The 23,656-nt window shown below is 42.2% G+C and overlaps 1 protein-coding gene across 1 annotated transcript in view; it reads left to right on the top strand.

The window, feature by feature from the left end:
• Nucleotides 1-10,331: 10,331 nt before the first annotated feature.
• DUSP16 (dual specificity phosphatase 16) overlaps nucleotides 10,332-23,656 on the top strand; it is a 92,064-nt gene continuing 78,739 nt past the window's right edge. The window contains exon 1 of the mRNA XM_001365651.4: nucleotides 10,332-10,470. The gene's annotated coding sequence lies outside the window, so the exon portion shown is untranslated. The remainder of the gene's footprint in view (nucleotides 10,471-23,656) is intronic.

Genomic DNA, 23,656 nt, shown 5'->3' with positions numbered 1-23,656 from the left:
GTGATAGAGGTTGGCACTAGAGAAAAAGTGCCAGACTGAAGAGTATATGAAATTGATCACCTCTATGGGGGAGGGGCCCCAGGAGTGAATTTCCTGAGGAGAGAAGACTCTGGTGAGGAGATGTTAGATTTAAATTAGTTTTGAGTGTTAAATAGTTGTGGGAGCCATAAATTGTGATAATTAAAATGTTTGGGAGCAAGGGAAATATATAACAATTATGACCGCTGAAATACGTTTTCTACTGTGTCTTGGTTTTATATAAATATAAGATGGTCGCCAGGGAATATATTCCCAATTTATGAATATGCCCAAGCCAACTGGGTTTTATAGAGAAATTTAATTTAAAATACACTGATTAAATAGAAAAAGAGAGAAAGTAAGAAAGGAATAAGAATGAAGGGCCTCAAACCAATAAGGCCTAGACCTCAGTCCTAAGAGATAAATCAGTCAGTTGGTTTTATCACTCACCCAAGATCTCTCTAGGTAAGGCTTCTCATGCCAACCTCAGGCTCCACCTTCAAGAGAGCCTCCTTTCAAGATCCTTTCAAAAAATGTTTTCAGAGAATTCTCCTTCTGACTCCTCCTGAGTTCTCCTTCCACAGCCTCCTTCAAGACCTCTCCAGGAGCTCTCCCTCCAGGACCTCTCTCCTCTCAGACCTCCTTCAGAGCATCCACCCCTTTTCAGTCCTCAGACCCCGCTATCTTTAAGCAAACAATCTAAGTTCCCTCCCCTCAGTTCTCACATCTACCAATCACTGTCCATGTCTCCCCTGTGCCAATGGTGGCTCTAGCTTAACCCAGGGCCGCCCAGAGGTCTGCCCCCTTTGCACATGTCTGTTGAAGGTCATATTCTCAAATAACTAAATCTTGATCTTTGCTGCAGCCCTTCCTAAATCCTGTTACTCTGAGTAGGGTGGAGATTGTAGTTTCTAAGACCTGGTTCTGTCATTCCAAGTATCTCTATTGTATCAATTCTAAAATCAATCATGACTCAAAGAACTTCCTGTTCTATGCTTAAGCATAGGTCAAAGCCCTTTCCATTGTTTAGCAAAAGGTTTCTGCCCTAAAGTAGTCTTAAGTAGGGAGGAGAAGGATCCTCCCATGCCAAGGAGTTTCATATTCTAATAGAGTTCTTACTATCAGTAGGAGATTTTTTCAAGTATGAAATTTCCCAATGGGGAAATTTCCAACATTCATAAGTCTAAGAAATTTTAAGGTTTACAGAGAGCAGTGAGGGTCTCTCCGTCTTGAGACATCGAAGAGAGAAGGTGGATAAAGACTTTCTCCTGAGAGTTACCCATTTTTCCTGGTAACTGGAAATCCTCCCCCCCCAAACACTTCCCAATTGAAGGGGCTTTCTGAAGAGAAACCTGAGCAGATTTTACCTTAACTCCTGTTGCCCAGGGGTGAGTCAACCTGACTTTCTCTTGGGGGATGGGGGGTTCAGGCTGTCAAGGCCTGAGTTTCCCCCAAACTTGAGGAGGGAGGAAAAGGATTTAGATAGAGACAGGGACCCCCTTTTCCCACTTTCCTTTTCCCATTATTCCCTGCCTGTTATTCCTTTTGTTAATAATAATATTATTATTATTTATTATATATAAAAGAAAAAAATAATAATAACCTGATTGAGTTAATATTAAAAGTTACCTGTTCCTCAAGCTGAGTGTGAGTGAATGGATCAAGGGGAGACCTTCGGTCTTGAGTAGTGGAGGGGGGACAAGAGAGTCAAGAGCAAATTGGGGAGAGCAGCTTTAGCTAAGGAGGGAAGGCAGAAGGGGGAAAATCTTCAAACCCCTTCTCCTCTCTCTGAGCCAACCCATTACATCTGCTGTCTCCCCTGAACCCCACTTTGTGGAAAAGGGTGGGGTTCTCCTCTCTTTCCCTCTCTCTCCATACCTCGGGGTCCATGCATCCTGCCGTGGGGGTACATCCCTCTCTTTTTAATTTTTTTTTTAAAACAGGAGAAAGCATCTTGTGGGGTCCACTCTGCTATCCTCTTCCATTTTTTATGGGTTAGTTCATCCCATTCACATCCACAGTTATGACTACTAATTGTATGTTTCCCTCAATCTTATTTTACCCCTGTTTATCCTTCTCCCTCTCTCTCCTTCAGCCTTCTCCTGTACACAAGTGTTTTGTTTCTGACCACAGTCTCCCCTAAGTCACACTCCCTTATGTCTGCTCCCTCTTCTCTTATTCCTCCTCCCCTCCTACTTCTCTATAGGGTAAAGCAGGTTTCTATAGCTGAGTATGGGTATTATTCCATTGTTGAGCTAATTCTGATGAGAGTAAGGCTCAGTATTGTCTGCCCCTCTCTCCCACCTTCTCCACTGTACTGTGTGAATCTTAAAAATTGCTCAGACTATACCTTAGAAGATTTGGTTAAGCTAGTTCCCTATTGTAACAATGGAGGTACTTGATCAGGAATGTATTTAGAACTTTAAAATTACTCCACCCTGTTCAAACAGTGCCTTAGGGGAAGATAAAGTTGTAAAATTCCTTACTAAAGTAAAGCTAGAACCTTAAGCTAGGTCTATTTTTAGATCTAATACAAAATGGTGCTAAGTACCTATAAAGGTTAAATTAATCACTAAAAGGTCAAGCAACTTACAAAAGGCAAGCTTAACAAAAGAGGTGTGAAGTTTTAGTCTATGCAGAGAAGGTGATAACAAAAGAATATGTGAACTAAGAATGGTCAGTCCTGGGGAAAACGTCTACTGTGATTGGTAGATGTGAAAATTTAGGGGAGGTGACACAAGAGAAAATTTTCTTTAAAAGGAAGGAGCTCAAAGTGGAATTTTTTTTAGTTGGAGTTTGGAGTTAATTGGAGGAGCTGGGTCTCTGAACTCAGTTCAGGAGTTGAGGATTTCAGTGAAGGACCAGAGTTTTGCTTGGGACAAATCTTGTGGTGAGTGGATAAAAGACTGACTGGTCTCTCTTAAGGCTCAGGCCTAGGCCCTTCCTACTATTTCCTCTTACTCTGTCTCTCTCCCTTCCCTTAATTCCTTCATTTGTATTAATTAAAATCTCCATAAAAACCCAGCTGACTTGAGCATTTTCATATTTGGGGATTTTCCCATGGCAACCACTTATTTTTAATATAAAATCAAGATACTAAAAGTTATCTTTACAGTTTGGCCAAAACCTTTACAGTTTTGGCAATTCACAGTCTTGAAAACCATATTTTCGTGGTCACAACTGACTATTATGAGCATCTTCAGGTGAGATAATTTATCTCCTTCTTTCTTTTTCTCTTCTCCCAGTATGTTCCTGTTATTCATCCTTTGATTTTTTTGGATATCATCCCATCTTACTTAACTGATTCCTTTCCATCTTTCTGTGTATATGCCTTCTCACTGCCTTAATAGTAATAAAGTTCTTAAGTATCTCAAATATCTTGCATATTTTAAGAAGCTTAAGTATTTTAAGTATCATAAATATCTTTAGTATCTTGTCTCCTTTCTATGTAGGAATGTAATCAACTGAACATTATTGAAACCCTTAAGTTTTCACTTTTTATGTTTTACCTTTCACTTGACCTTTTTATACTTCTTTTAAGTGTTGAATTTGCTTGTTGAATTTTCTCTTGTCTTTGTTGTTGTTGTTTTGGTCAGGAATGCCTGGATATCCTTTATTCTGTTAAACATCAATTTTTCTACGTGGAGAATTATATATACTCAGTTTCTCTGAGTAAATAATTCTTGGTTGTAATCCTAGATCCTTTGCCTTTTGGAATATCATATTCCATGCCCAAAATGTAGAAGCTGCTGGGTCCTGTGCAAATTTGATTGTGACTCTATGATGTTTGAATTATTTTCTTCTGGCTGTCTGCAGTACTTTTTCCTTTGCCTGGGAGTTATGGAATGTATTTATCATAGACCTAGGATGTTTTATTTTGGGGTCTTTTCCAGGTGGTGATCAATGAATTCTTTCAATTTCTATTTTCTTCTCTTGTTCAAGGATATCAGTATAATTTTACCTGATGATTTCTTGTAATATGGTGTCCAGGCTTTTTTTTTTATGATCATGACTTTCAGGAATTTCAATGATTCTTAAATTATCTCTCCCAATCTATTTTCCATGCTATTTGTTTTTCCAGTGAAGTATTTCAGATTTTCTTCAATTTTTTGATTTTGTATTATTTTTTCCTGGTGTCTTGTGGAGTCATTAGCTTCCATTTACCAATTCTAATTTTTTGGAAGTTATTTTCTTCCTTGACCTTTTGTGTTTCCATTTCCATTTGGCTCATTATAGCCTTTAGGAAACTGTTTTCTTTGGTGAAAATTTTTCCCAAGCTGTTAACTCTTTCTATCAATTCTCTTGCTATTTTATTTTTTAAAGTTCTTCTTCCAGGAGTTCTAATTGGGGATCTTACACCTTTTTGCACTTTCCTTTCAGGTTTTACCTATTTCCTTTTTGGCACTGTTGTTCTCATCTTCTGAAGTTGTATTTTGATCTTCTCTGTTGTATAACTGAAAATCTGTTACCCTAAAAAAGAACTACATTTCCTGGGAGCCCACTGACTTCCTGTCATTATGTACTTCCTATAGACAGAGGATATTAGCAAGTGGGTGGTACTGTTGGGCTTTTTTCTTGGGCTTGCAGCCAGCATGGTGGAGGTGGTAAGCTAAGCACGGGGATTTTGAAATGGCTAATCAGTCATGGGCACATGTTCTTTATTTTGTATATCCTCTTTATTCCTTGATTTCTAATGGTCATTAATAAATCTCCTCAAATATATTTTTATTATTGAGATTTAGTTTTAATTCTTATACTGTCAATTAATTTTCTGAAGTCAGTTTTCCTTTTCCTTTTTCTTTTTTTTCCTAGGACCCCATGCACCATTACCTTGCCTATCTGTTGAGGTTATGCTCTATTCCTGGAAAAGAGAAAGTAGTTACAAGTTTGCAGCGGATTCTTCTGTGGTGCTTTGGGTAGGCCTGGCTACCTTTGGGACCCACAATGTATACTTTGAGGGGGTTCCCCAGCTGGCTTGCTATGGGGAGGCTTGTAGTTGTCTTATCCAGCTAGATCCTGTGCTGCCAGTTCCCCTATTGTCTTGTGGACTGGGCTGGCCCCTGCTCTGACAATTCATTATCCTGGACCATGTGAAAGTGCATTGGGCTAGTTCTCACTCTGACAGTGAGTGTTCTGTACCTCCTGGGCTACTCTTCCTTCTCATCCTAGTGAGATGTGTTTCTTCTTCTTTCTTTTGTTTTGAGGTGATTTTTGAGGTGTTGAGGATCCGGGCAAACTTCAAACATTTCTTACTATGCCATCTAAGCTCCTAGCATGTATCACCTTACCCATTTCATTGTAAAGTATTATAATGAGTTATCTAGGGCCACTCAAATGGCCCAAATTTGTGTTAATGGAAAGCACTTGAAGGACAGGTCCAGTTTCATCTCTCAATAACTCTAAATATATGTGAATTGTAAGGAAACTCTAATGAAGGAAGACAACATATAAGAGTGGGTAAGGCAGAGGCAGCATGGAGAAGTCTAGATTGCAGCCTGGTGAAAAATGAGGAGACCCCTGGCTTGAGAGCTTTCCAGCGATAGAAGAACAGATGATACTTCAGATGGAGGGTTTTTCAGAGCTGTGAATTCTAGGGCTGAAGTGTTCTTCTCATGATGAAGAGGTTTCTGGGGTATGGCGGAGAAGTCCAGAGTTTAGTCCAGTGAGAAATGAGGAGACAGCTGGCCCGGGATCCCTCAAATGATGACATGAAGGAGAAGTAAAATTCCTTAATTAAGTAAAAATATTTAATGGCTCTCCTTTATCTATAGGATTAAGTACAATTTCCTAATCTCACATTCAAGATCTTCCATCAATTTCTTTACAACCTTATTTTCCATCATGGCCTAATACAAACTCTCCAGTATGAGTGGCCCATAGGACCCCAATATAATGCCTTACAACTATATGGGTAAGGAGAGACATGCTAGGAGCTTAGAGGGCAGAGTAAGAAATGCTACAACACTATCTTCCTACTGTCCATTAAATAAACCATACTTGGAGTCACTTTCGTGACCTTTAGTCCCCTGCGATAATTAAGTCTGGAGAATGGCTTTGATATCTTTATTTCTTTTTGAACCCCTTATCTTCTATCCTAGAATCAATACCAAGAATCAGTTCTAGGGCCGAAGGGAGATAAGGGCTAGACAATTGGGGTTAAGTGACTTATCTAGAGTCCTACAACTAGGAAACTTCTGAGGCCAGACTCTGATAGTCTTTTAAGGAAAATTTAGCCTATGTGGCAAGGTATTAGGAGATATTATTTCTATTATAATACTTAATTAGTCATTACCTGGTAATTATTAATTTTTAATATGTATCTTTCTTGATTGACCAACTAGATTATTATGGAGGCATAGGGGGTAGGGAGACAGGAATCATAAGATTATAGATTTCTATTAGGAAGAATTTTATTTTATTTTTAAATTTTTTTTCTTTATTTTATTATAGTAACAAATCTACATACACGTTTTCCAAGGTTACATGATTCATGTTGTCTCCCTCCCCTCTTCCCTCTTCTCTCTATTAGGAAGAATTTTAGAGATCGCCTAGTCTGACACTCTCAATTTACAGGAAATGAAAGAACCAATTTAACCAAGTGATTAAGTGATTTTTCCACAGTCAAACAAATAACAAGGGGCAAAGTCAAGACTTGAAAACAGGTCCTCTGACTCCAGATTTAGCATTCTTTACCCTAAAACAATCATGGTTTACATCTTATGTTCCTTGGCAATGACTATATTGCATCTCTAAGTATTTGTTGAATAAAGCATAATGGTTCAGGGTTTTTTTTAATTAATTTTTTTTTACTTATGAATGTAATAACATGAATTTCCACAAGTTTTCTGAAGTTATAGGATCCAAATTGTTTCCTTCCCTTCTTCCCTCCCCTCTCCCAGAGCTAGCAAGCAATTCAATGTGGGTCATAGTACAGTATCATGCAAAAGGGTTCAGGATTCTAAGGAGTGAGATCGTTAACATAGAGTCAGGGCACAGCTTATGAAGGGAGCACCATTAATTTGCCCTGGCCCTTCTCCACACATTATTTCTTTCTTAGCTCTGAATGCTGTCCATCTACCTTAAGACCACTAAGTATTTGTCTTGTTCCATTTGGGGATCAGAACTGTGATTTCAACTGGAATGGGAAGTGATGTGATAGCTAAAGTGCTGTCCTGGACAAATCTCTCTAAGCCTTATTTTCCATATCTGTAAAGTGGGGATAATAATAACACCCCCCTAATAGGGCTGTCATGAGACAAGCTAGGTGGCACAATGGATAGGGTGCTGCACCTGTAGTCTGGAGGACTTGAGCTCAAATTCAGTCTGAGATGCTTACTAGCTGTGTGGTCCCTGGGCAATCTATTTAACCCTTTTGCCTCAGTTTCCTCATCTGTCAGATGATCTGGAGCAGGAAATGGCAAACCACTCCAGTCTCTTTGTCAAGAAAACCCAAATTGGGTCATAAAGAGTGAGATATGATCAAATTGACAAACAACGAAAAGACTCAAAAGAAAATCTACATGTATATTTATTCATATCTGTGTATCTATAATGGCGCAATAGTATTCCATTCCATTTCCATGCCATCATTTGTTTAGTCATGCCTCCACTGATGGCCTGTGTCCTTCTGCAAGAGGACAAGAATCATGTGTATGTGCATAACTATAGCTCTCTCTGTATATATGTATAACAACACTTTGCACATCCTGAAGGCACCATATATATAACCGGTAACTATTTTCAGTACCTCCTTTCCAACTTCTCTACAATCTTTTAAGTGTAAGTGGCTTGCCACAGCTTGTGCCAAAGGAGGCTTTTGGCATCCATCTCTGTACCTGAAATTCCCCATTCTCCATCCATCCTTCCCAAATCGAATGGAGTTGAAGTACATTTGTCTTCCAAGCACTTTGCCCGGATTCTCCGACATTCTACACTTAGCTTGGGTGAGGCCAAAGAGGCTACAGTGACCTCTTCTGGCCACCGCTGGCCCTGGACAAGTCAGAAAACCTGACTCATCATCTCCCACCCCTTCTTCCTCTCACTGGCCCTCCTCCTCTCAGGAGAAGCTTTTCTTTTTAAGAAAGTTTGATGTTCATGTAATGCCCAGTGGATTTACGCGTCGGCTATGGGGGGGGTGGGGGGGAGGAAAAGAAAATGATCTATGTCTTTAATGAATAATGCTTGGAAATGATCAAATAAAATATAATTAAAAAAAAAAGAAAGTTTGATGTTCCTCCAGGCATTAATAAATAAGGAGTATTAATAACCATTTAGATTTTTGTGGATTTAGTTATTAAAAAAAAACAAGCAGATCCGGATGTCTTGTCAACCTAGTGTTTTTCTCAGTCTTTTCTCCAGTTTAAAAAACAAAAACAAAACCAAAACAAAAGAGCATCAAAACCCCAAAGTCCTTCGGGGCGTATATGCCTGTGAATATCCTATAACAGATGTGCTTGAGACACATTGCAAAGGCAAATATAATGTTATATGAGCCATTTTTTCCAGTGTATAAATTCTATGGGAATAAGTTTGGCTAGATTGGAATCCACCTTATGTTCTAGGGCACCTCTTCAAACACTGAATGGTACTCTAGTGGTCCCAAAGTATTACTGCAGCACCTTTCCAGAAAGCGCCTAATGTACTCCTCGGGATTACTTTAAATGCACAGAGAGAATCTGGCTCACAGAGCATTTCCACTCGCAGTGTGCTTTTCAGTCATTAATCACAGCTTTGTTATTTGATAGCCATGTGAATACTCCTAAGTAAAAGCAGTTCTTGCTCAAAGTATATTGAAATAAAGCCCTGATTATCTGATTGAGTGATTCTCAGCCCTGGGTCTGTGCCACTCCAGTATGTCTCTAGTTATCCAAAGGGTATCACAGAACTCTAAAAGCAACAAAAAATTATTTTTACTCAACTCTCATTTTTTTTAAAGTAGGCTATTTATATAGCACTTTTTGGAGTGTGTGTGTGTGTGTGTGTGTGTGTGTGTGTGTAGTGGACTCAATGAGATGTTGCAGCTCCAGGAAGACTGCGAACCACGGCTTTATTTAAAAGGCTCTCTCGTTGTCAGGTGTATAATCTTTGAGTTATGATCATTTAAAACATAATATTTACCTTTGCTCCATAAAGTCCAGTCATTTAGGAAATCTTAGCTTGAGGTTTTACCTTACAAACAGCAGCGGGTGTGAGAAGTTTGTACAGGTTACCCCATGGGAGAATTCGAACAGGAAGCTCACATGTTTGGGTTCTGAGAAACTTACATTTTAGATTTGGCTACCACAGGTTGTACGATGTTTTCTTAAACTTCCTTTAAGTTAATGAGTCAACTGAAAATCCCCTGGGAAAACGAGAATGGTTTTGAGGATGAAGTAAGGAAGAGATTTCTGGAACATCCATCCATCCAGCCTATCAAGATGTTATGGGGAAAAGAGCAGGGGAGGGAAGAAGGGCATCGGGGCTAAGAAGAGTGCCGGGATGGAAAGGAGAGGAGAGAGGGAGTGGAGAGAGGAAGACTGGGAGGAGGGAAGGAAAAAAAGAGGCGGGAACTAAAGGGAGAAAGAAGGAAGGAGTGAGGAGCGACTTATTTGAATAGCGCCTCATTGTGCAGCCAAGCTCCTCCCAGTTGCCGCTTCGGAACCTACTTGTGAATCAGTCGAACGCAAGGAGGGAGAACGTAATTCTATGCCTGGCGCTGATGACAGAGAGAAGAAGAAACACTGTACTATTAAGCACGGAACATTAGACCTAATAAAAGCCGGGTTCGGGTCACTGGGATGGAGGAGCTGGAGCCGCTGTCTCCTCACCCTGGCTCTCTTCTCTCTCTGCTCTCTTCCTCTGCCTGTCTCCTCCTTTCCCCGGGGCTCTGCTGAGTTCATTCACTGGGATTGGTTTCAAATGACGCCATCGCTTTATTTTTAAACCAATGACCTCATCCTAGCTTGAAGTTTCCTGACCAGCGACTCTTTCTCTTTTCCCCCCCGACCTTCCCCCTCCCCCCTGTCTTTCCCCTACTTCAGTGCATCTGTTTTGTTTTTTTTTATTTGAGGGGGGAGAGATTTAATTATTTTAGAAAAAAACTTTATTATCTACACACATACACCCCCCCCCCCTCCACTTTCTCTACTAGTCCCGTCTTTTCTTCCCGAAGTTTTTCATCCTTTTCGACTTTTTTTTTTTTAAACTCCAGGCAGGTTGGGGGTGGGAGAAGAAGAGTTGCAAATTTCCTCTCTTCCTAACCCTCCCATCGCCAACCCTCGAAGAAGGAGAAGATAATAGAGAAGAGAAAGAGGAGGAGGAAGAGGGGAGGAGGAGGAGAGAAGCCGGGCCAGCGTTGGCGGCGGCGGCGGCGGCTCCTCGGAAGGGGAAGAGCCCCCGGGAGACGGACGCGGGTGACAACTTTCGTTTCTTCCCGGGAGAGCGAGGGAAGCGCAGGAGAGAGGTTGGGGAAAAGTAAGTGGGGTGCTGAGTCGGGTTGGCTTTTCCAAGAAGCGGACGGATGAGGGGGTGAGTGAAGGCGCCGCAGGGGGCCCCGGCCCAGGGACGGCACCCCCCTCTAGCAGGGGACCCCGGGAGCCGCGGTGCGCCCCGGCTCGTCGCGCGGGCCCAGTCTACGCAGCGCTGGGCAGCGCAGCGTGGACACCTCGGGGCTGGCGGGCGGCACGGCTGCGTCTCTCTCTCGGGGTTTTCATTCACTTTTTCCCGACCCCGACCCCCGCTTTTAAAAGGGGGGTGGGGTGGGGATGTTGGGTTTGGGGTGGTCTCGGGACTGGGAGGGATCTGTAGGCCTCGCCGGGAGGTCCGCGGGGAGTCGTGGGGAGAAGCTGCTCCCGGAGTTGGGGCAGGGGCCGGCACGCGGGGCAAGGAGGAGCCGGGGGGGCGCGCCCGTGATCCCCTCGGAACCCGCAGCTCGCGCCTAGCCCGGAGGCGCCGCTGCCCCTCGGGGGGCGGCCGGGGCGGCGCTGCTCATTTCTAGGCACGCCTGTTTGCCCCGCGCTCCTGCCTGGAGAACGTGCTCTGGCTGCCGGGAGGATCCTGGTGTTGTAAACGCGTCTCTGGTCCACAGGCGAGTCACGCGCGGGTTTGGCGGGTGAGGATAGAAGGCAGGGCAGTGTCACTGCCAGATTTGGAGAGGTGGTCGCGACGATCGCTCTTCGGAGGGTCCGGAGCTTCAGGTGGCGAGCCTCTCGGGTTCTGTTGAACTGCTTGGGGTTTATGTAACAATAACAGTGACTCACATTTCTATAACCCTTCTGAGATCCACCGAGCTCCTTCCTCTTTCCCCCACCCCCAAACTAATCCAGACTTTAACCAATCCATCAACCAGCCTAGATTGAGGGCCTACTGTGCGCCAGGCAACGGACTAGACTCTGGGGGGCGCCATGACCAAGAACAAGCCGAGCACCCTTGTGGAACTTGTGTTCGGTGGGGGTAGAGGGACCCCATGAATGCCTGAAAGAAAATCACAAAATATTTACAAAGTAAACACCAGGGAATGGGCGGGTGGGGGCAGGAACAGCTGCGGAAATTCAGGTAAGAGGCCTGTAATGAGGGGGGGGGGGGGGGAGCAGTAGCCGCTGCGGGCATCACAGGCCGCCAGAAGAGGTGGCTTTTAAAGATTTAAAGTTAAACTTTGAAGGAAAGGGGGGAGGAACTCCGAGGCGGCGATGAGAAGAGTGCATTTCAGCTAAAGGGGTCAGACAGCGTGTGCAAAGGCACGGAGATGGGAAACGGTATTTTGGTTGGAGCAAAAACTGCCGGAAAAGCGTACTCATTCAGGAAAAATATCCTGGACCCAGGTGTTTGGAAGAAGTTTAGATGCTAAGCAGAGAAATTTGTATGGTAGAGGTCTTTTTGTATCCGGAGCAACGAAGAAGCCAAGGAGTTAGGCATTTGGTTTGTTTCTAAAGGAAACTAGAAGCTTCGGGAAAATAAAATCGAGTGTTTTTAAAACTCGTGTTTATCCTTAACCTGCTGTACCAAAATAAATGGCTAATATAAAATCTTAATTTAAAAAAATCTCTCTAGTCTGGCCTTGTGTTAGGTGGCATATTATTTATTCCATTAACTTTTTTAATTGCCAGGGGCTAACATCTCTGTGTTGTGAATGTATCAGATGTGACACCCCCTCCCCCAAATTTTTCTTTTTAAGAAATATTATAGAAGTGGAGAAAAGATGGGAACAACCATCCAACAAGCCTGGTTTGAAGAGAGTTTGTTTTGGACCACCCTTTACAACAGAGATCTCTTGGACCTAAGGGGGAGGAGAAAATGCAGGACATAGCCTTTGAAACCTTTTTATTTCTCCAAGAGTCATTCCCTCAGCCACTTTTTCTCCCTGTGCCCTTAAGAATGTAGAAAACTCATTGAGAAAATGGTCGTCGGACTGATTTCTCTGAGTAGAACTACATTTTTCTACTGGCACTTGGGCTTGGAGGACATCTTGGGAGAAGAATACCGGTTTATGTTGGAATTTATAGGGCTGATTGTGTGTATCCTGTTAATATAACCATTTCTTGAAAGTATGTAACAGTGCCTCATCTCTGGTCAAGAAAAAAATCATTTTTTTTTCTTTTTTCAAGTTCTAACTGAATTAACCACATTAACAAATGGACACAAATTCAGATAGACAAATCTCTGGATCACCCATGTTTGCTTTTTAATCTCCAGAAGTGTGTGGATGCACAATTTAGATGGCCATAATTAAGAAAAATTTGCTGACTCGTAAGTGGCAGAGGTGGCAGTGAGAAGGCAATTACATTTCTTTGTAAAGAGACTGTTGGCAAGACAGTGAATATACACTTTTATATTTTTCATAAAAAAATTTTTTTTCCAAATGTGCAAAAATGATCAAGTACAAGGACTTTTTTTTTAAACCCTTACCTTCCATCTTGGAGTCACTGCTGTGTGGAGTCACTACTGGCTCCAAGACAGAAGAGGGGTAAGGGCTGGGCAATGGGGGTCAAGTGACTTGCCCAAGGTCACACAGCTGGGAAGTGTCCCAGGCCAGATTTGAACCTAGGACCTCCCATCTCTAGGACTGGCTCTCAATCTACTGAGCCACCCGGCTGCCCCCACAAGGATTTTTTATATGGACTATCAGTATTTTACAAATTTCAATACAATTTTGAATTGCTGAAAACTTATAATATTAGCCCTAAATTGGGTTTACAGATAAACTGACGTTAGTGCTGACTGCATTAACTAAAAGTTCATAAAGCAACAAATAACGTGAAACTGAGGTCTGCGTTTCTGTCAGGAATAAAGTGATTACTGTACATTGAAAAAATCAATCCAAATACTATCTGTGTAAATTCAGGGCTAATAACTTGCTATCATCTTACTAATATAACATAGAAAAAAAATCTTCAAACTTTGGTTCATGGGATAGTAACTGAAAGGTGACTATATGATATCTGTGATCTTGAAAATATCTGTTTTATTTGAGAGTTTCTAGTCTGATTATTGGGATATTACATATTACTGTGTAGAAAAGGGATAATAAAAAAATTTAAGTTTCACAGTTCCATCTTCCTGGCCTGAACCTTTGCACAGTCTTGTCTTTTGGTATCAAGAATCAATTGGATTCAATTATGGCATATTAAACCTCTGTTAAGTTCTTATGCTAAGTGATTGGGGTTCTCTGGGCAAAACTGAAATAGACTCTGTCCTCAGGGAGTTTATATTCTTGATAGGGGGGTCGGAATATAGAGATAAGTCCAGATAAGTAAATGCCAGATAATTTCAGGTAGTACCTGACCTGAGGCTTGAAGGAATTCTAGGAATTCTAAGAACTGGAGGTCAGGAGTGAGTGCATTTTTGACGTGGAGTCTAGCTGGTAGGAAGGATGGAGTCATACTGCCTATTAAATTTATCTTGCGTAAAACCAGAAGTTTGAGACTTTGTCCTTCCAAAGTCTTCCTGGAAGTAGCTGGGGAAAGGATCTAGAGCCTTCTTGGCCATTAACTTTCCCTTTTGGGTCATTTTGACTCTCCTTTTTTCCTACCTATTAAGTTCTAAAACTGTGTCTAAACTACAATATTGGGTTTGAGTGGATGCCAAGGTCAGGGTTTAAGAACAGGACCCAGAGTTGCTGCTGGCCTTGGTTAGTCACTGGGAGCAGAGCCAGGACTGGTGTTGTGGGTTTGTTTTGCTTCGGTGATATCTTCCTCTTCTCTCCTCCCAATTTTTTTTAAATTGCTTATGCTGAGAATTTAATTGACCTGAGCAGGTGTGTGATATGGGATGGTCTTGATCAAATAAACTGAAGGGGATGTTCAGCATTCAACTTATTCAACCAGTGATGATTTTAGCTCAGGGTTACATAATTGATCATTGATAAAATATAATAAAACCACGTTTTCCTAGGTTATCTGGTAAAATTGTTCCCCCCCCCCCCAACTCAAGTTAGCCAAACTATTTCATTGTAGACCAGATATTCTGGAAATATAATTTTTAGGCTTGGATGAAAGGTTATTGACAATAAAACTATAAACCAATATGGTATAAAATGATTATGATAAAAACACCCAGAAAAGGAGTTTTAAAAGTCAAGCCCAAGAAAAAATGCCATTTTAAGGGAGATCTATGAAATGACAAGATTGTTTTCTGTCTCTTCCACTCACTCAGACTTCCTCTGATTATATAAAACAGATGGTGAGAACTATCAGGAAGACTCTTTATGATGTCAAGATTATAGCCAGATCTTCTTTTCCACTTATTTGATCAGGTGAAAGAAAGTCTTAATCTCGAGCTATGTTCTCCCACCAAACAGGCTTCTGGACAGCCTGCTTCTTTTGCTAACTTGAACACCTGTTAATGGTAATTTAATAAAAACATATGCAGGAGTAGGTAAATATTTTATGGTGAAAAATACTCCTCTTCAAGTCCATTCCATAAGTAAGGAGATCGTAAGAGAGCCCCTAGCTGCCTTTTATGAATTCAAGACTCCAGACTCAGAGGAGCTACGGACAGTTCTTGCTTTATGTACGTGAACCCTTTTTACACAATGTGAATTTACCCTCCCACTTGAGAAAGGGAGGAAGGGGGAGTTTGGTTCAAGGACACCTGGAGGAGGAGGAACAGGCAGGGCCTGGAGGAAGAAGGATGGGGAGACACCCAGGCACGGACTGGAGAGGACAGACGTGTGAAGGGAACTGCCTGGAGAGAGACACCAACCTATGAGCAAGTCAAGGGAGGTCTCCAGCCAAGCCACGGGGACAGCCCTTCCTCTCTATCTCCATTCTTCCACTTTCTTGTGACGGACCATATTTTTTAGGGGTTTTTAGGTTTGGTTTGCTTTGGTTTTGGTGGGAGGCAGAGAGCACCATCTTGTATAGTAAAGTTAATAGGGGTGTTTTTTTGGAAGGAAGATTTCTTTCAGAATTCTTTATGTGAAATCAAATTTGTGTAATATGAATTTACATATAGAGAATTGTACATTGCAGTGTGCTGAAGGAACGGATGCATGTAGCCATTGTCAGGGATCCCTGAAAGCTGGAGAAGGAGGAGAAGAGTTGAACATGAATCAACAATATAGCATGACAACCAGAACAGCTAATGAGGGGAAATGATGATTGCTGTAGCTCAGTAGTTAGTCACTAGTAGACAGATAGGGAGTTTCTTGGGAGCTGGACTGTCTCTTGCATTTTTTTAAAATATTCAATCAATCAGTTAATACTGTTAAATTCCCACTATGTGCCAAGCCCTGTGCTGGGCACACAAAAAGAGGCAAATGTAGTCCCTACCCTCAAGGAGCTCACAATCTAATGGGGGAAGCAACATGCAGACAAATAGGTATGAAGCAAGCTAGATATAGGATAAAAAGGAAATTATTCTTTTTTCCCATTCCCTCATTTTATTTTATTATTCTAATTTTTATTTTTTTAATATTAAAAAGAAAATTATTAACAGAGGGAAGTCACTAGAATTAAGAGAGATTGGGGAAGACTTCTAGGAAAAGATAGGATTTTGGTTGAGACTTTAAGGAGCCAGAGAGGTCAGAAGATGGAAGGAAGGAGGGAGAATGTTCCAAGCATGAGAGACAGCCAGAGAAGATAATCTCTTGTTCATGGAATGTCCAGGAGGCCAGTCAGTCCAGCACTTAGCATAGAGCCTAGCACATAGTAGGGGCTTAATAAATTCTTGCTGAATTGACTGGACAAGCATCCCATTTTGAGTACTGTGAGTGAATGAATGAATGAATAAGTATGAAATAAGTGCTTATCCTATGCCAGGCACTTCTTGAGGAAACAAATACAAAAGTGAGACAGTCCTTGTCCTCCAGGAGCTTATCTTCTGATAGAGTAGATACTCTCTCCAGGGGAATGATGGCCAGGAAATAGTGCTTTGGGCTGGGAAGACACAGGAGTGGTCAGTGGATTAATTGGTCAGTCAGGTGTTACTCTATCTTTAGAGCCCAGCACCAGGACAGGATTTCCGCAGCTCAGTCTGGGGGTGTCCAGTGGGACAGCGTAGTAGGGAAATGCCTACAGTGAAGGAGTATGGCCACCTCTGGGCTTAGCAGAGGAGTTAATGTTTACAGGCAGACTCCAAAACAGTATAAATTTTAACAGCCTTTGCCCCCCTTTCTGCTGTCTGTCACCATCATGGGAGAATCCGAAGGAGACTCCTGAGGGCAGAGACCTTTTCTGTTTTTCTTTGTTTTGTGCATTTCCCCTGTTCAAAGAATTCATCACTAAGTGACCAGCCTGCTTGGGATGAGCCTCTGGGTACTTGGCCAGGCTGGTCCTTGGAAAGCAGACACGCTCTGTTGCCAGGGTCATACTTGAAATTTTTCCTTTGAGGGCTATTGCAATAGCCTAATTGGCCTCTTTCCTTCAAGTTTCTCCCTGCTCTGAGGAAGCCTTTACATAGATGTCAGAGTTCCCCAAAGCACCCATCTCCCATTTCCCTCTCCACTAACACTGTACTTCATGCTGTCTACAGGATCCAATGGAAACTCTTCTTTTGACCTTTTTGGCTCTTTGTGGCTCAATGTATCTTACTCCACTCCTCGCACCAGACCAAACAGTTCATTCAGGGTGGCTTATTGGGTGTTCCTCACCCACAGAGCTCCTTTACCATTTCATCGCCTTTGCCTTGTCTGTGCCCCGCATCTAAATCCCTCTCTCCCTTTGCTTTTTAGAGTCTCTCTTTTCCTTTAAGAATCAACTCAAGTTGGGGCAACTGGGGGGTGTGGTGGATCAAGAGCCAGGCCTAGAGATGGGAGGTCCTGGGTTCAGATGTGGCCTTAGACACTTCCTAGCTGGGTGACCCTGGGAGAGTCTCTTAACCCCCATTGTCTAGCCCTTACCACTCTTCTACCTTGGAACCAATACACAGTATTGATTTTAAGGTGGAAAGTGAGGGTTTTTAAAAAAAGAATCAATTCAAGTGCCAGTTTCTGCAAGAGGTCTTTTCTAGTCTTCTATCTCCTGCCCTCAGTGTTTTCTTTTTTAAAGTTGCCAAAATCTACTTTATATGTCTCTTGAATCCATTTCTGTACAAGTTGTCTCTTCCCTTAGAAAGTAAGCTTAAGGGCAGGGATCTCCCCCCCCCCCTTTATCTTTGTATCCTCAAGATTTAGTTCAATGCCTGGCACATAGTAAGCTCCTAAATGCTTGCTTGTTTGATTGAGAATCCAAGGCCAAACACTTGACATAATGAAGCACAGGGGACTAAGACTTTGTAGAGAATCTGTAGCTAAATGGAAGGATGGCTCACTTCCTCTTGAAAAGGGGAGTTGGCTTTATCACACATCCAAATGCAACAAGAAATATCATTTTCTGGAACACTCAGTCATCTCATACTGCAGTGCTTGTTATATACTTTTTCAAAGTGATCACTGTGAAGATAATTAAAGCTGAGAAGTCAGCACAAGTGGTGGAGATGATGAGGTAGAGAAATTTTTTAAAAACTATAAGATCTTAAAAATTAAATCATCTTGTTCTCTTATACTTAATGGATATAGGGCAATGTGGACATAGGAGAGGATGATGAAAATATACTGTTCAAACATGGTTAAAGAATAAGAAATAAGAGATTCTTTCATCCTCTGTCTTGTGATACAAGAGACCAGAGGCTTAGAGATAACATACAGAAACTTTCTTCCTATTATGTTTTTTTTTTTCTAGAAGAATTGGGAGGTGTTAGGCTAGCCAAAATGATTGATTACTAATGGAGTTATGTCTGAGTCAGCTGTCTATATATAGGAAGGACACCAGCCTGTTAGAGAAAAGAAGAAAAAATACTAAATTAGGAGAAAGAAGAAAAAATATTATATGCAATTGAGTTTTTCCCAACCTGACCTATTTAAATGAGTGGTTGATACTGAAGAATAGGAAATGGATAAATGAACAGGTATTGACAGACTCAGTATTTCGTAAGGAAGTTTATTAAATGTAAATGTAAATTTAAATGAATGTAAGTTAAATAGTGAGGAAAACAAAAGAACTGAGAAACTACCTTAATCAACAAACACTTAATCTCTTTGCTGAACAGAGAGAATTGTCAGTCAAGGGCAAGAATAGTTTAGACTAATAAACTCATTGGTAAAATATCATGGAGGGGGCAGCTGGGTAGCACAGTGGATTGAGAGCCAGGCCTAGAGATGGGAGGTCCTAGGTTCAAATGTGACCTCAGACACTTCCCAGCTGTGTGACCCTGGGCAAGTCACTTAACCCCTATTCCCCATTGCCTAGCCCTTACCACTCTTCTGCCTTGGAGCCAATACACAGTATTGACTCCAAGACGGAAGGTAAGGGTTTAAAAAAATATATCATGGGTAGGGATAAGGGAAAGATTATAAACTGTGGAAGGGGAAAAGTTTGCCAACATTGTGACAAGATCCAGTTAATTCAGGTCATCTCCAAGATGTTTAAGGATAGTATTATTAGAGAAATTGACAAAAAGTGGAAGTTTTAATAATAATTTTGTAAACAGTCACATTTGGATTCTCAGAATCTTCCACATGAGAAATAAAAGAATAAGATTGAGATTGAACCTGGATTAGACTAATATGGGTACTGAAGTATGTATGAAAGCAAAATGTTGAGGGTATTGAGGAACATATTCTCAAGACATCTGAAAGAGAAGAGGATGCTAAGTGTGGAAAAAACATATTGAACTTTATTATTAAAAATTATTATCCAAAAATATACCAGAGAAAATAACTTAATTAATGAGCCATGACTACTTTGCTGTCTCTACAAGATTTTAATAAGAATAATCAAGCAATCAATTAAGAAGTATTTATTAAGCCTCCTATTTACCAGGCATTGTACTAGGTGTTGGACATACATGTAAGTCAAGTCAGGTCAGCAAGCTTAATGGAAAAAGTAATTAATAAGACCTAATTTTTTAAAAGTATCTCCTATGTCTTAGGCACTGAAGAGATTTTTTTTAATAGAGGGGGTGGGAAATCAGACCTGCTCCCAAGGAGATCAGAGTTTAATGGTGAAGACAAGATGCAAACAATTTTGTGCCAACAAAATAAGATCAATTGTAGATATTCTTAGAAGGAAGAGCACTGGGAAGGACTTCTTGTAGAAGGTAGGATTTAAATGGTACTTTAAGGAAGATAAAGAAGTTTAGGGGACTGATAGAGGGAGAGAATTTGATGGGGAAGGAGCAATCTATTAAAATGCAGTGATGGACGATGGAATATCTTGTGCAAGGAATAGTAAGGAGGCTAGTGGAAGATATGTAGGAATAAAGATTAAGACTGAAAAGGTAGGAAAGAGGGGACCAGGCTATGAAGGACTTTAAAACACTACATAGAAGAGATGGGGAGCCATTGGAATTTATTGAGTGGGATAATGTGTAGATTACTTTGACAGCAAAATGGCAGATAGACTGGAGTGAGGAGAGATGTGAGTCAGGGAGATCAGTCTGAAGACTGCTGCAATTTATAGTCTAGGTGTGAAGTGATGGGGACCTGTGCTAGGGTTGAAGCTGTGTCAGAGGACAGAAAAGGATGTATAAGAGAGATGTTGCTGAGATAGAAGCAACAGATTGGGTACAGGGGATGAGTGAGCGTGGCAAGGAGAGGATGACACCTCGTTGTGAGCCGAGATGACTGGGGGGCTAGTGGTGCCCCTGGGAAGTTTGGAAGAAAGATGAGTTTAGATGAAGAAAGATAATGAGTTCAGTTTAAGATATCTGTGAGACATCCAGTTTGAGATGTTGTCCAATAGGCCATTGGACTGAAGATCAGAAGAGAGGTCATGGCTGGACAAATAGAGAGGAGAATCATCTGCTTCCCTGGGAGCTGTTGAGATCACCAAGTGCAATAGTTGATAGGGAGAAGTCAAGAGGGTCCATCACAGAGCCTTAGAGGCCATCCAGTGTGGACTGGAGGAGGGTCTTCCTGAATAGGAAGAGGTCAGCAAGTAAGAGCGAGAGAACTAGGAAGACATGGAGAGAAAACAGAATCGAGAAGAGAATGATTGAGTGTGTCCCAGACTACAGAGAAGTCAAGGAGGCTGGGAACTGAGAAAAGGCTGTTGGTCTGGCCTTTAAGAGATCATTTCAACTTTGCAGAGAGCAGTTTTAGGTGGATAAAAAGGGGTCCCTGCAGCTGGCCCTTTGAGGTTGCTTGCATTGGCTGTACCCACTGTGCAGCATGGTTTGGAGGGTAGGGATGCTGAGTGGGAGACTTGCTTATTATTACTGTTAATTGTCTCCTGTCACTTTGTGAGATTCTTGCCTGTGTGGTACTTCTGTCTTGCAAACTCTTTACTTATCTTGTGGATTTAGCTTTGGTTACCCTACACCTGGGACAGAATGGCCTTTTCTGAGGTTTCTGGGCTGGAGACATTTGCAGAAAACAGCTTGAATTCAGGCAGTTCCTAATCCCTGATTTTATAAGGAATGACACCTAGAAACCCATGATACAAATGAACTCATTGTTCAGTTATTTCCAATTATGCTTCTCCGTGCATTTAGACTTCAACAAGTCTTTGTTAACTCCTCAATGTGTTCAAAGCACTGTACTAGACTGTGGGAATACAAAGAAAAAAAATCTGTTCCCTCAACTAGGTGGTAATTCTGGAGTTCCAATCCAGCCTCTGACACTTGCCTTGAACACTTTACCTCTGTTTGCCCTGTAAAGTGGGGATACTAATAGCGCCTCCCTCTCAAGGTTGTTGTGAGGACCAAATGAGATAATCGTTGTCGCGCGCTTAGCATAGTACCTGGGACAAAGTAGATATTGACAAATGATGATTCCCTCTCCTCTCGCATCGAGCTGGTGGGATTCCACGTGTGTACGTACGCATGAGTAAATGCAAGGTCATGTGAGGGGAGGAAAGGGGAACTGAGAGACAGACGCGGAAAGGGAAGAAATCAGAGGGGGAGGGAGAGAGAGGTAGGAGGGGAAGGAGGGGAGTCGGAGGTGGGAGGGGGAAAGATAGACACAGAAAGGAGGGAGAGAAAGCTAACATTCTGGGCATTCTGAGACTTGAGTGAATACCCAGAGACAAGAGATGGCATGTCGGGTTTGGAGAACAGTTAGTTGTCTGTTTGATTACAATGCAGAGCTCTTGTGAAATAAGGCTGGAAAGGTAGATTGGAGCCAGATTGTAGAGGGCCTTCAATGCCAGGCGGAGGAATCTATTTTATCTCAGAGGCAATAGGAAGCCACTGAAAGGTCTGACCTGGTTAAGCTCGCGCCTTAGGAATATTGCATTGGTGGCTCCGTGGAGGATGGATCGAGGGAGGGCAGGGAGCCTAGGAGGCGGCGCGGGGCCTGAGAACTTGCATTCTGGTGACAGGACAGGTGTGGGATGTTGGCGAGATGATCCCGATGGGAGCCGAGATCACCACGCGGCTTGCTCTGTGGGGTGAGGGAGTGAGGTCCCAAGGAGAAGGCTGAGGCTGAGTCTGGACGGTGGGGAGGGACGCGGTTGCCTTTGACAAGATAGAGGGGAGATTCAGGGGTTGGACAGGTTTAGAGGCAAAGATGATGAATCCCGTTTGGCTAGGTTGAGTTGACATAAAAAGAGAATGACTGTGGACTCAGTGGGTGTGGGTTCAAGTCCAGCCTCCATGGTTATCAGCTTCCTAATCTATAAATGAGTGTGGGAAGCAGTTATATGATAGACGGTGCTTAATGTCTCCAAGTCTGTCCTGTGAGCCTGTGACTTATTTCATATACACATGCACACTTAAACCCTCACCGTCCGTCTTAGCATCAGTACCGGGTATTGGGTCTAAGGCAGAAGAGCGGTAAGGGCTAGGCCAGGGGGCTGACGTGACTTGCTCAGGATCACTCACACAGCTAGGAAGAGTCTGAGGCTAGATTGGAACTCAGGACCTCCTGGCTCTAGGCCTGGCTCTCAGTCCGCCAGCTGCCCCAGTCTTATTTCGTATTAGTACTCTTCATGATCTCCTTGGGCGCAGCACTGCTGGGTTCTGGCCATAGAAACGCAAAAACCAAAAAGCTCTTGACCTCAATAATCTTACATTTTGCCAGAAGAAAACAATGTGTACACACCTAAGGAAATGCAAATGCATTTTTAAAAATGGAACATGCCTGAGTGGGGTAGAAGATGGCCTCAGTCAAGAAGACTGAAGTCTTCCTCCCTCTTCATCCTGGCTTTGCCACCCTGGGTAAGTCATTGAACTTCGAAGGGCTCTCAGTGACTGTCTGGCTAAATGGAAGAGAAACCTGAGGGAGTCCCATGCCCGGCCCACACACTTCCTATTGCAGCAGCCTGCTCTGCTGACTCTTTCCAGAACGCTTCCTTTGCACGGGTTATCTCCTCTCCAAGCCTGCCCTGGGCTTCCTTCCAAACTCGCCGCCGGCCACCCGTGGCGCCCCTCCTCGCGCCCCAAATGGCTGCGTGAGCAAACGAGCGCTGGGCCCTCCTCCGCTTGGGGAGTCCCTGGTGAGGAACTCTCCAAGATGGGATGCTGTCCACAACTTGTCTGAGAGGTTTGCCCACCACTGCCGGCCAGTTCAGTGACTTGCCCAGGGTCAGCGGGACGTCACACTCTGTGTGTCTGTCCTGGAAGTAAATAGACGCCCATCAGTTGGGGATGGCTCAACAAATTACGGAATAAAAATGTAATGGAATATCAGGGTTAGGTAGAGTATTATAAAGAATGCGTGAAGCAGGAGAAGAGTTGATGGAAAAAAAAATTAGTTAAACCAGCAAAGCACATACAGTGATTTCCACAACGAAAGAGAAAGAACAAGAAACACAGAATGCTGTGTAATTATAAGGATCTTGGCCTCAAAGAAGAGATGAGAATGAATTATTGTCATATTATAATATGTAACATATTATTCTACAACATACAAGTTAATATGTTATAACATCAAATGAACATAGGAACATATTATTATACTATTGATAACAGTTAATGTGTTAATTATAATATAGAATATATCATATAGTTACATGAATTAAAATGAATAATATTAATAGGTTACTAGGTCTCTATCCCAAAGAGAGCCCAAAAAAGAGAAAAAGACATTTTTGTAAAAAAAAAATACTTATTGCCCCTCTTTTTGTGGTGGCAAAGTACTGGAAATGGAAGGGTTATTCAAATCAGTTGGAGAATGACTGAACAAATTGTGGTATATGATAGCTATAGAATGCTATTGTGCTATTAAGAAATGATAAGCAGGGTG

The sequence above is a fragment of the Monodelphis domestica genome, chromosome 5 (genome assembly GCF_027887165.1).
Source record: "Monodelphis domestica isolate mMonDom1 chromosome 5, mMonDom1.pri, whole genome shotgun sequence".
Classification (NCBI taxonomy): Eukaryota; Metazoa; Chordata; class Mammalia; order Didelphimorphia; family Didelphidae; genus Monodelphis; species Monodelphis domestica.
Note: the sequence above shows the minus strand (reverse complement) of the source record. Positions and strands in the feature narration are given on the sequence as shown.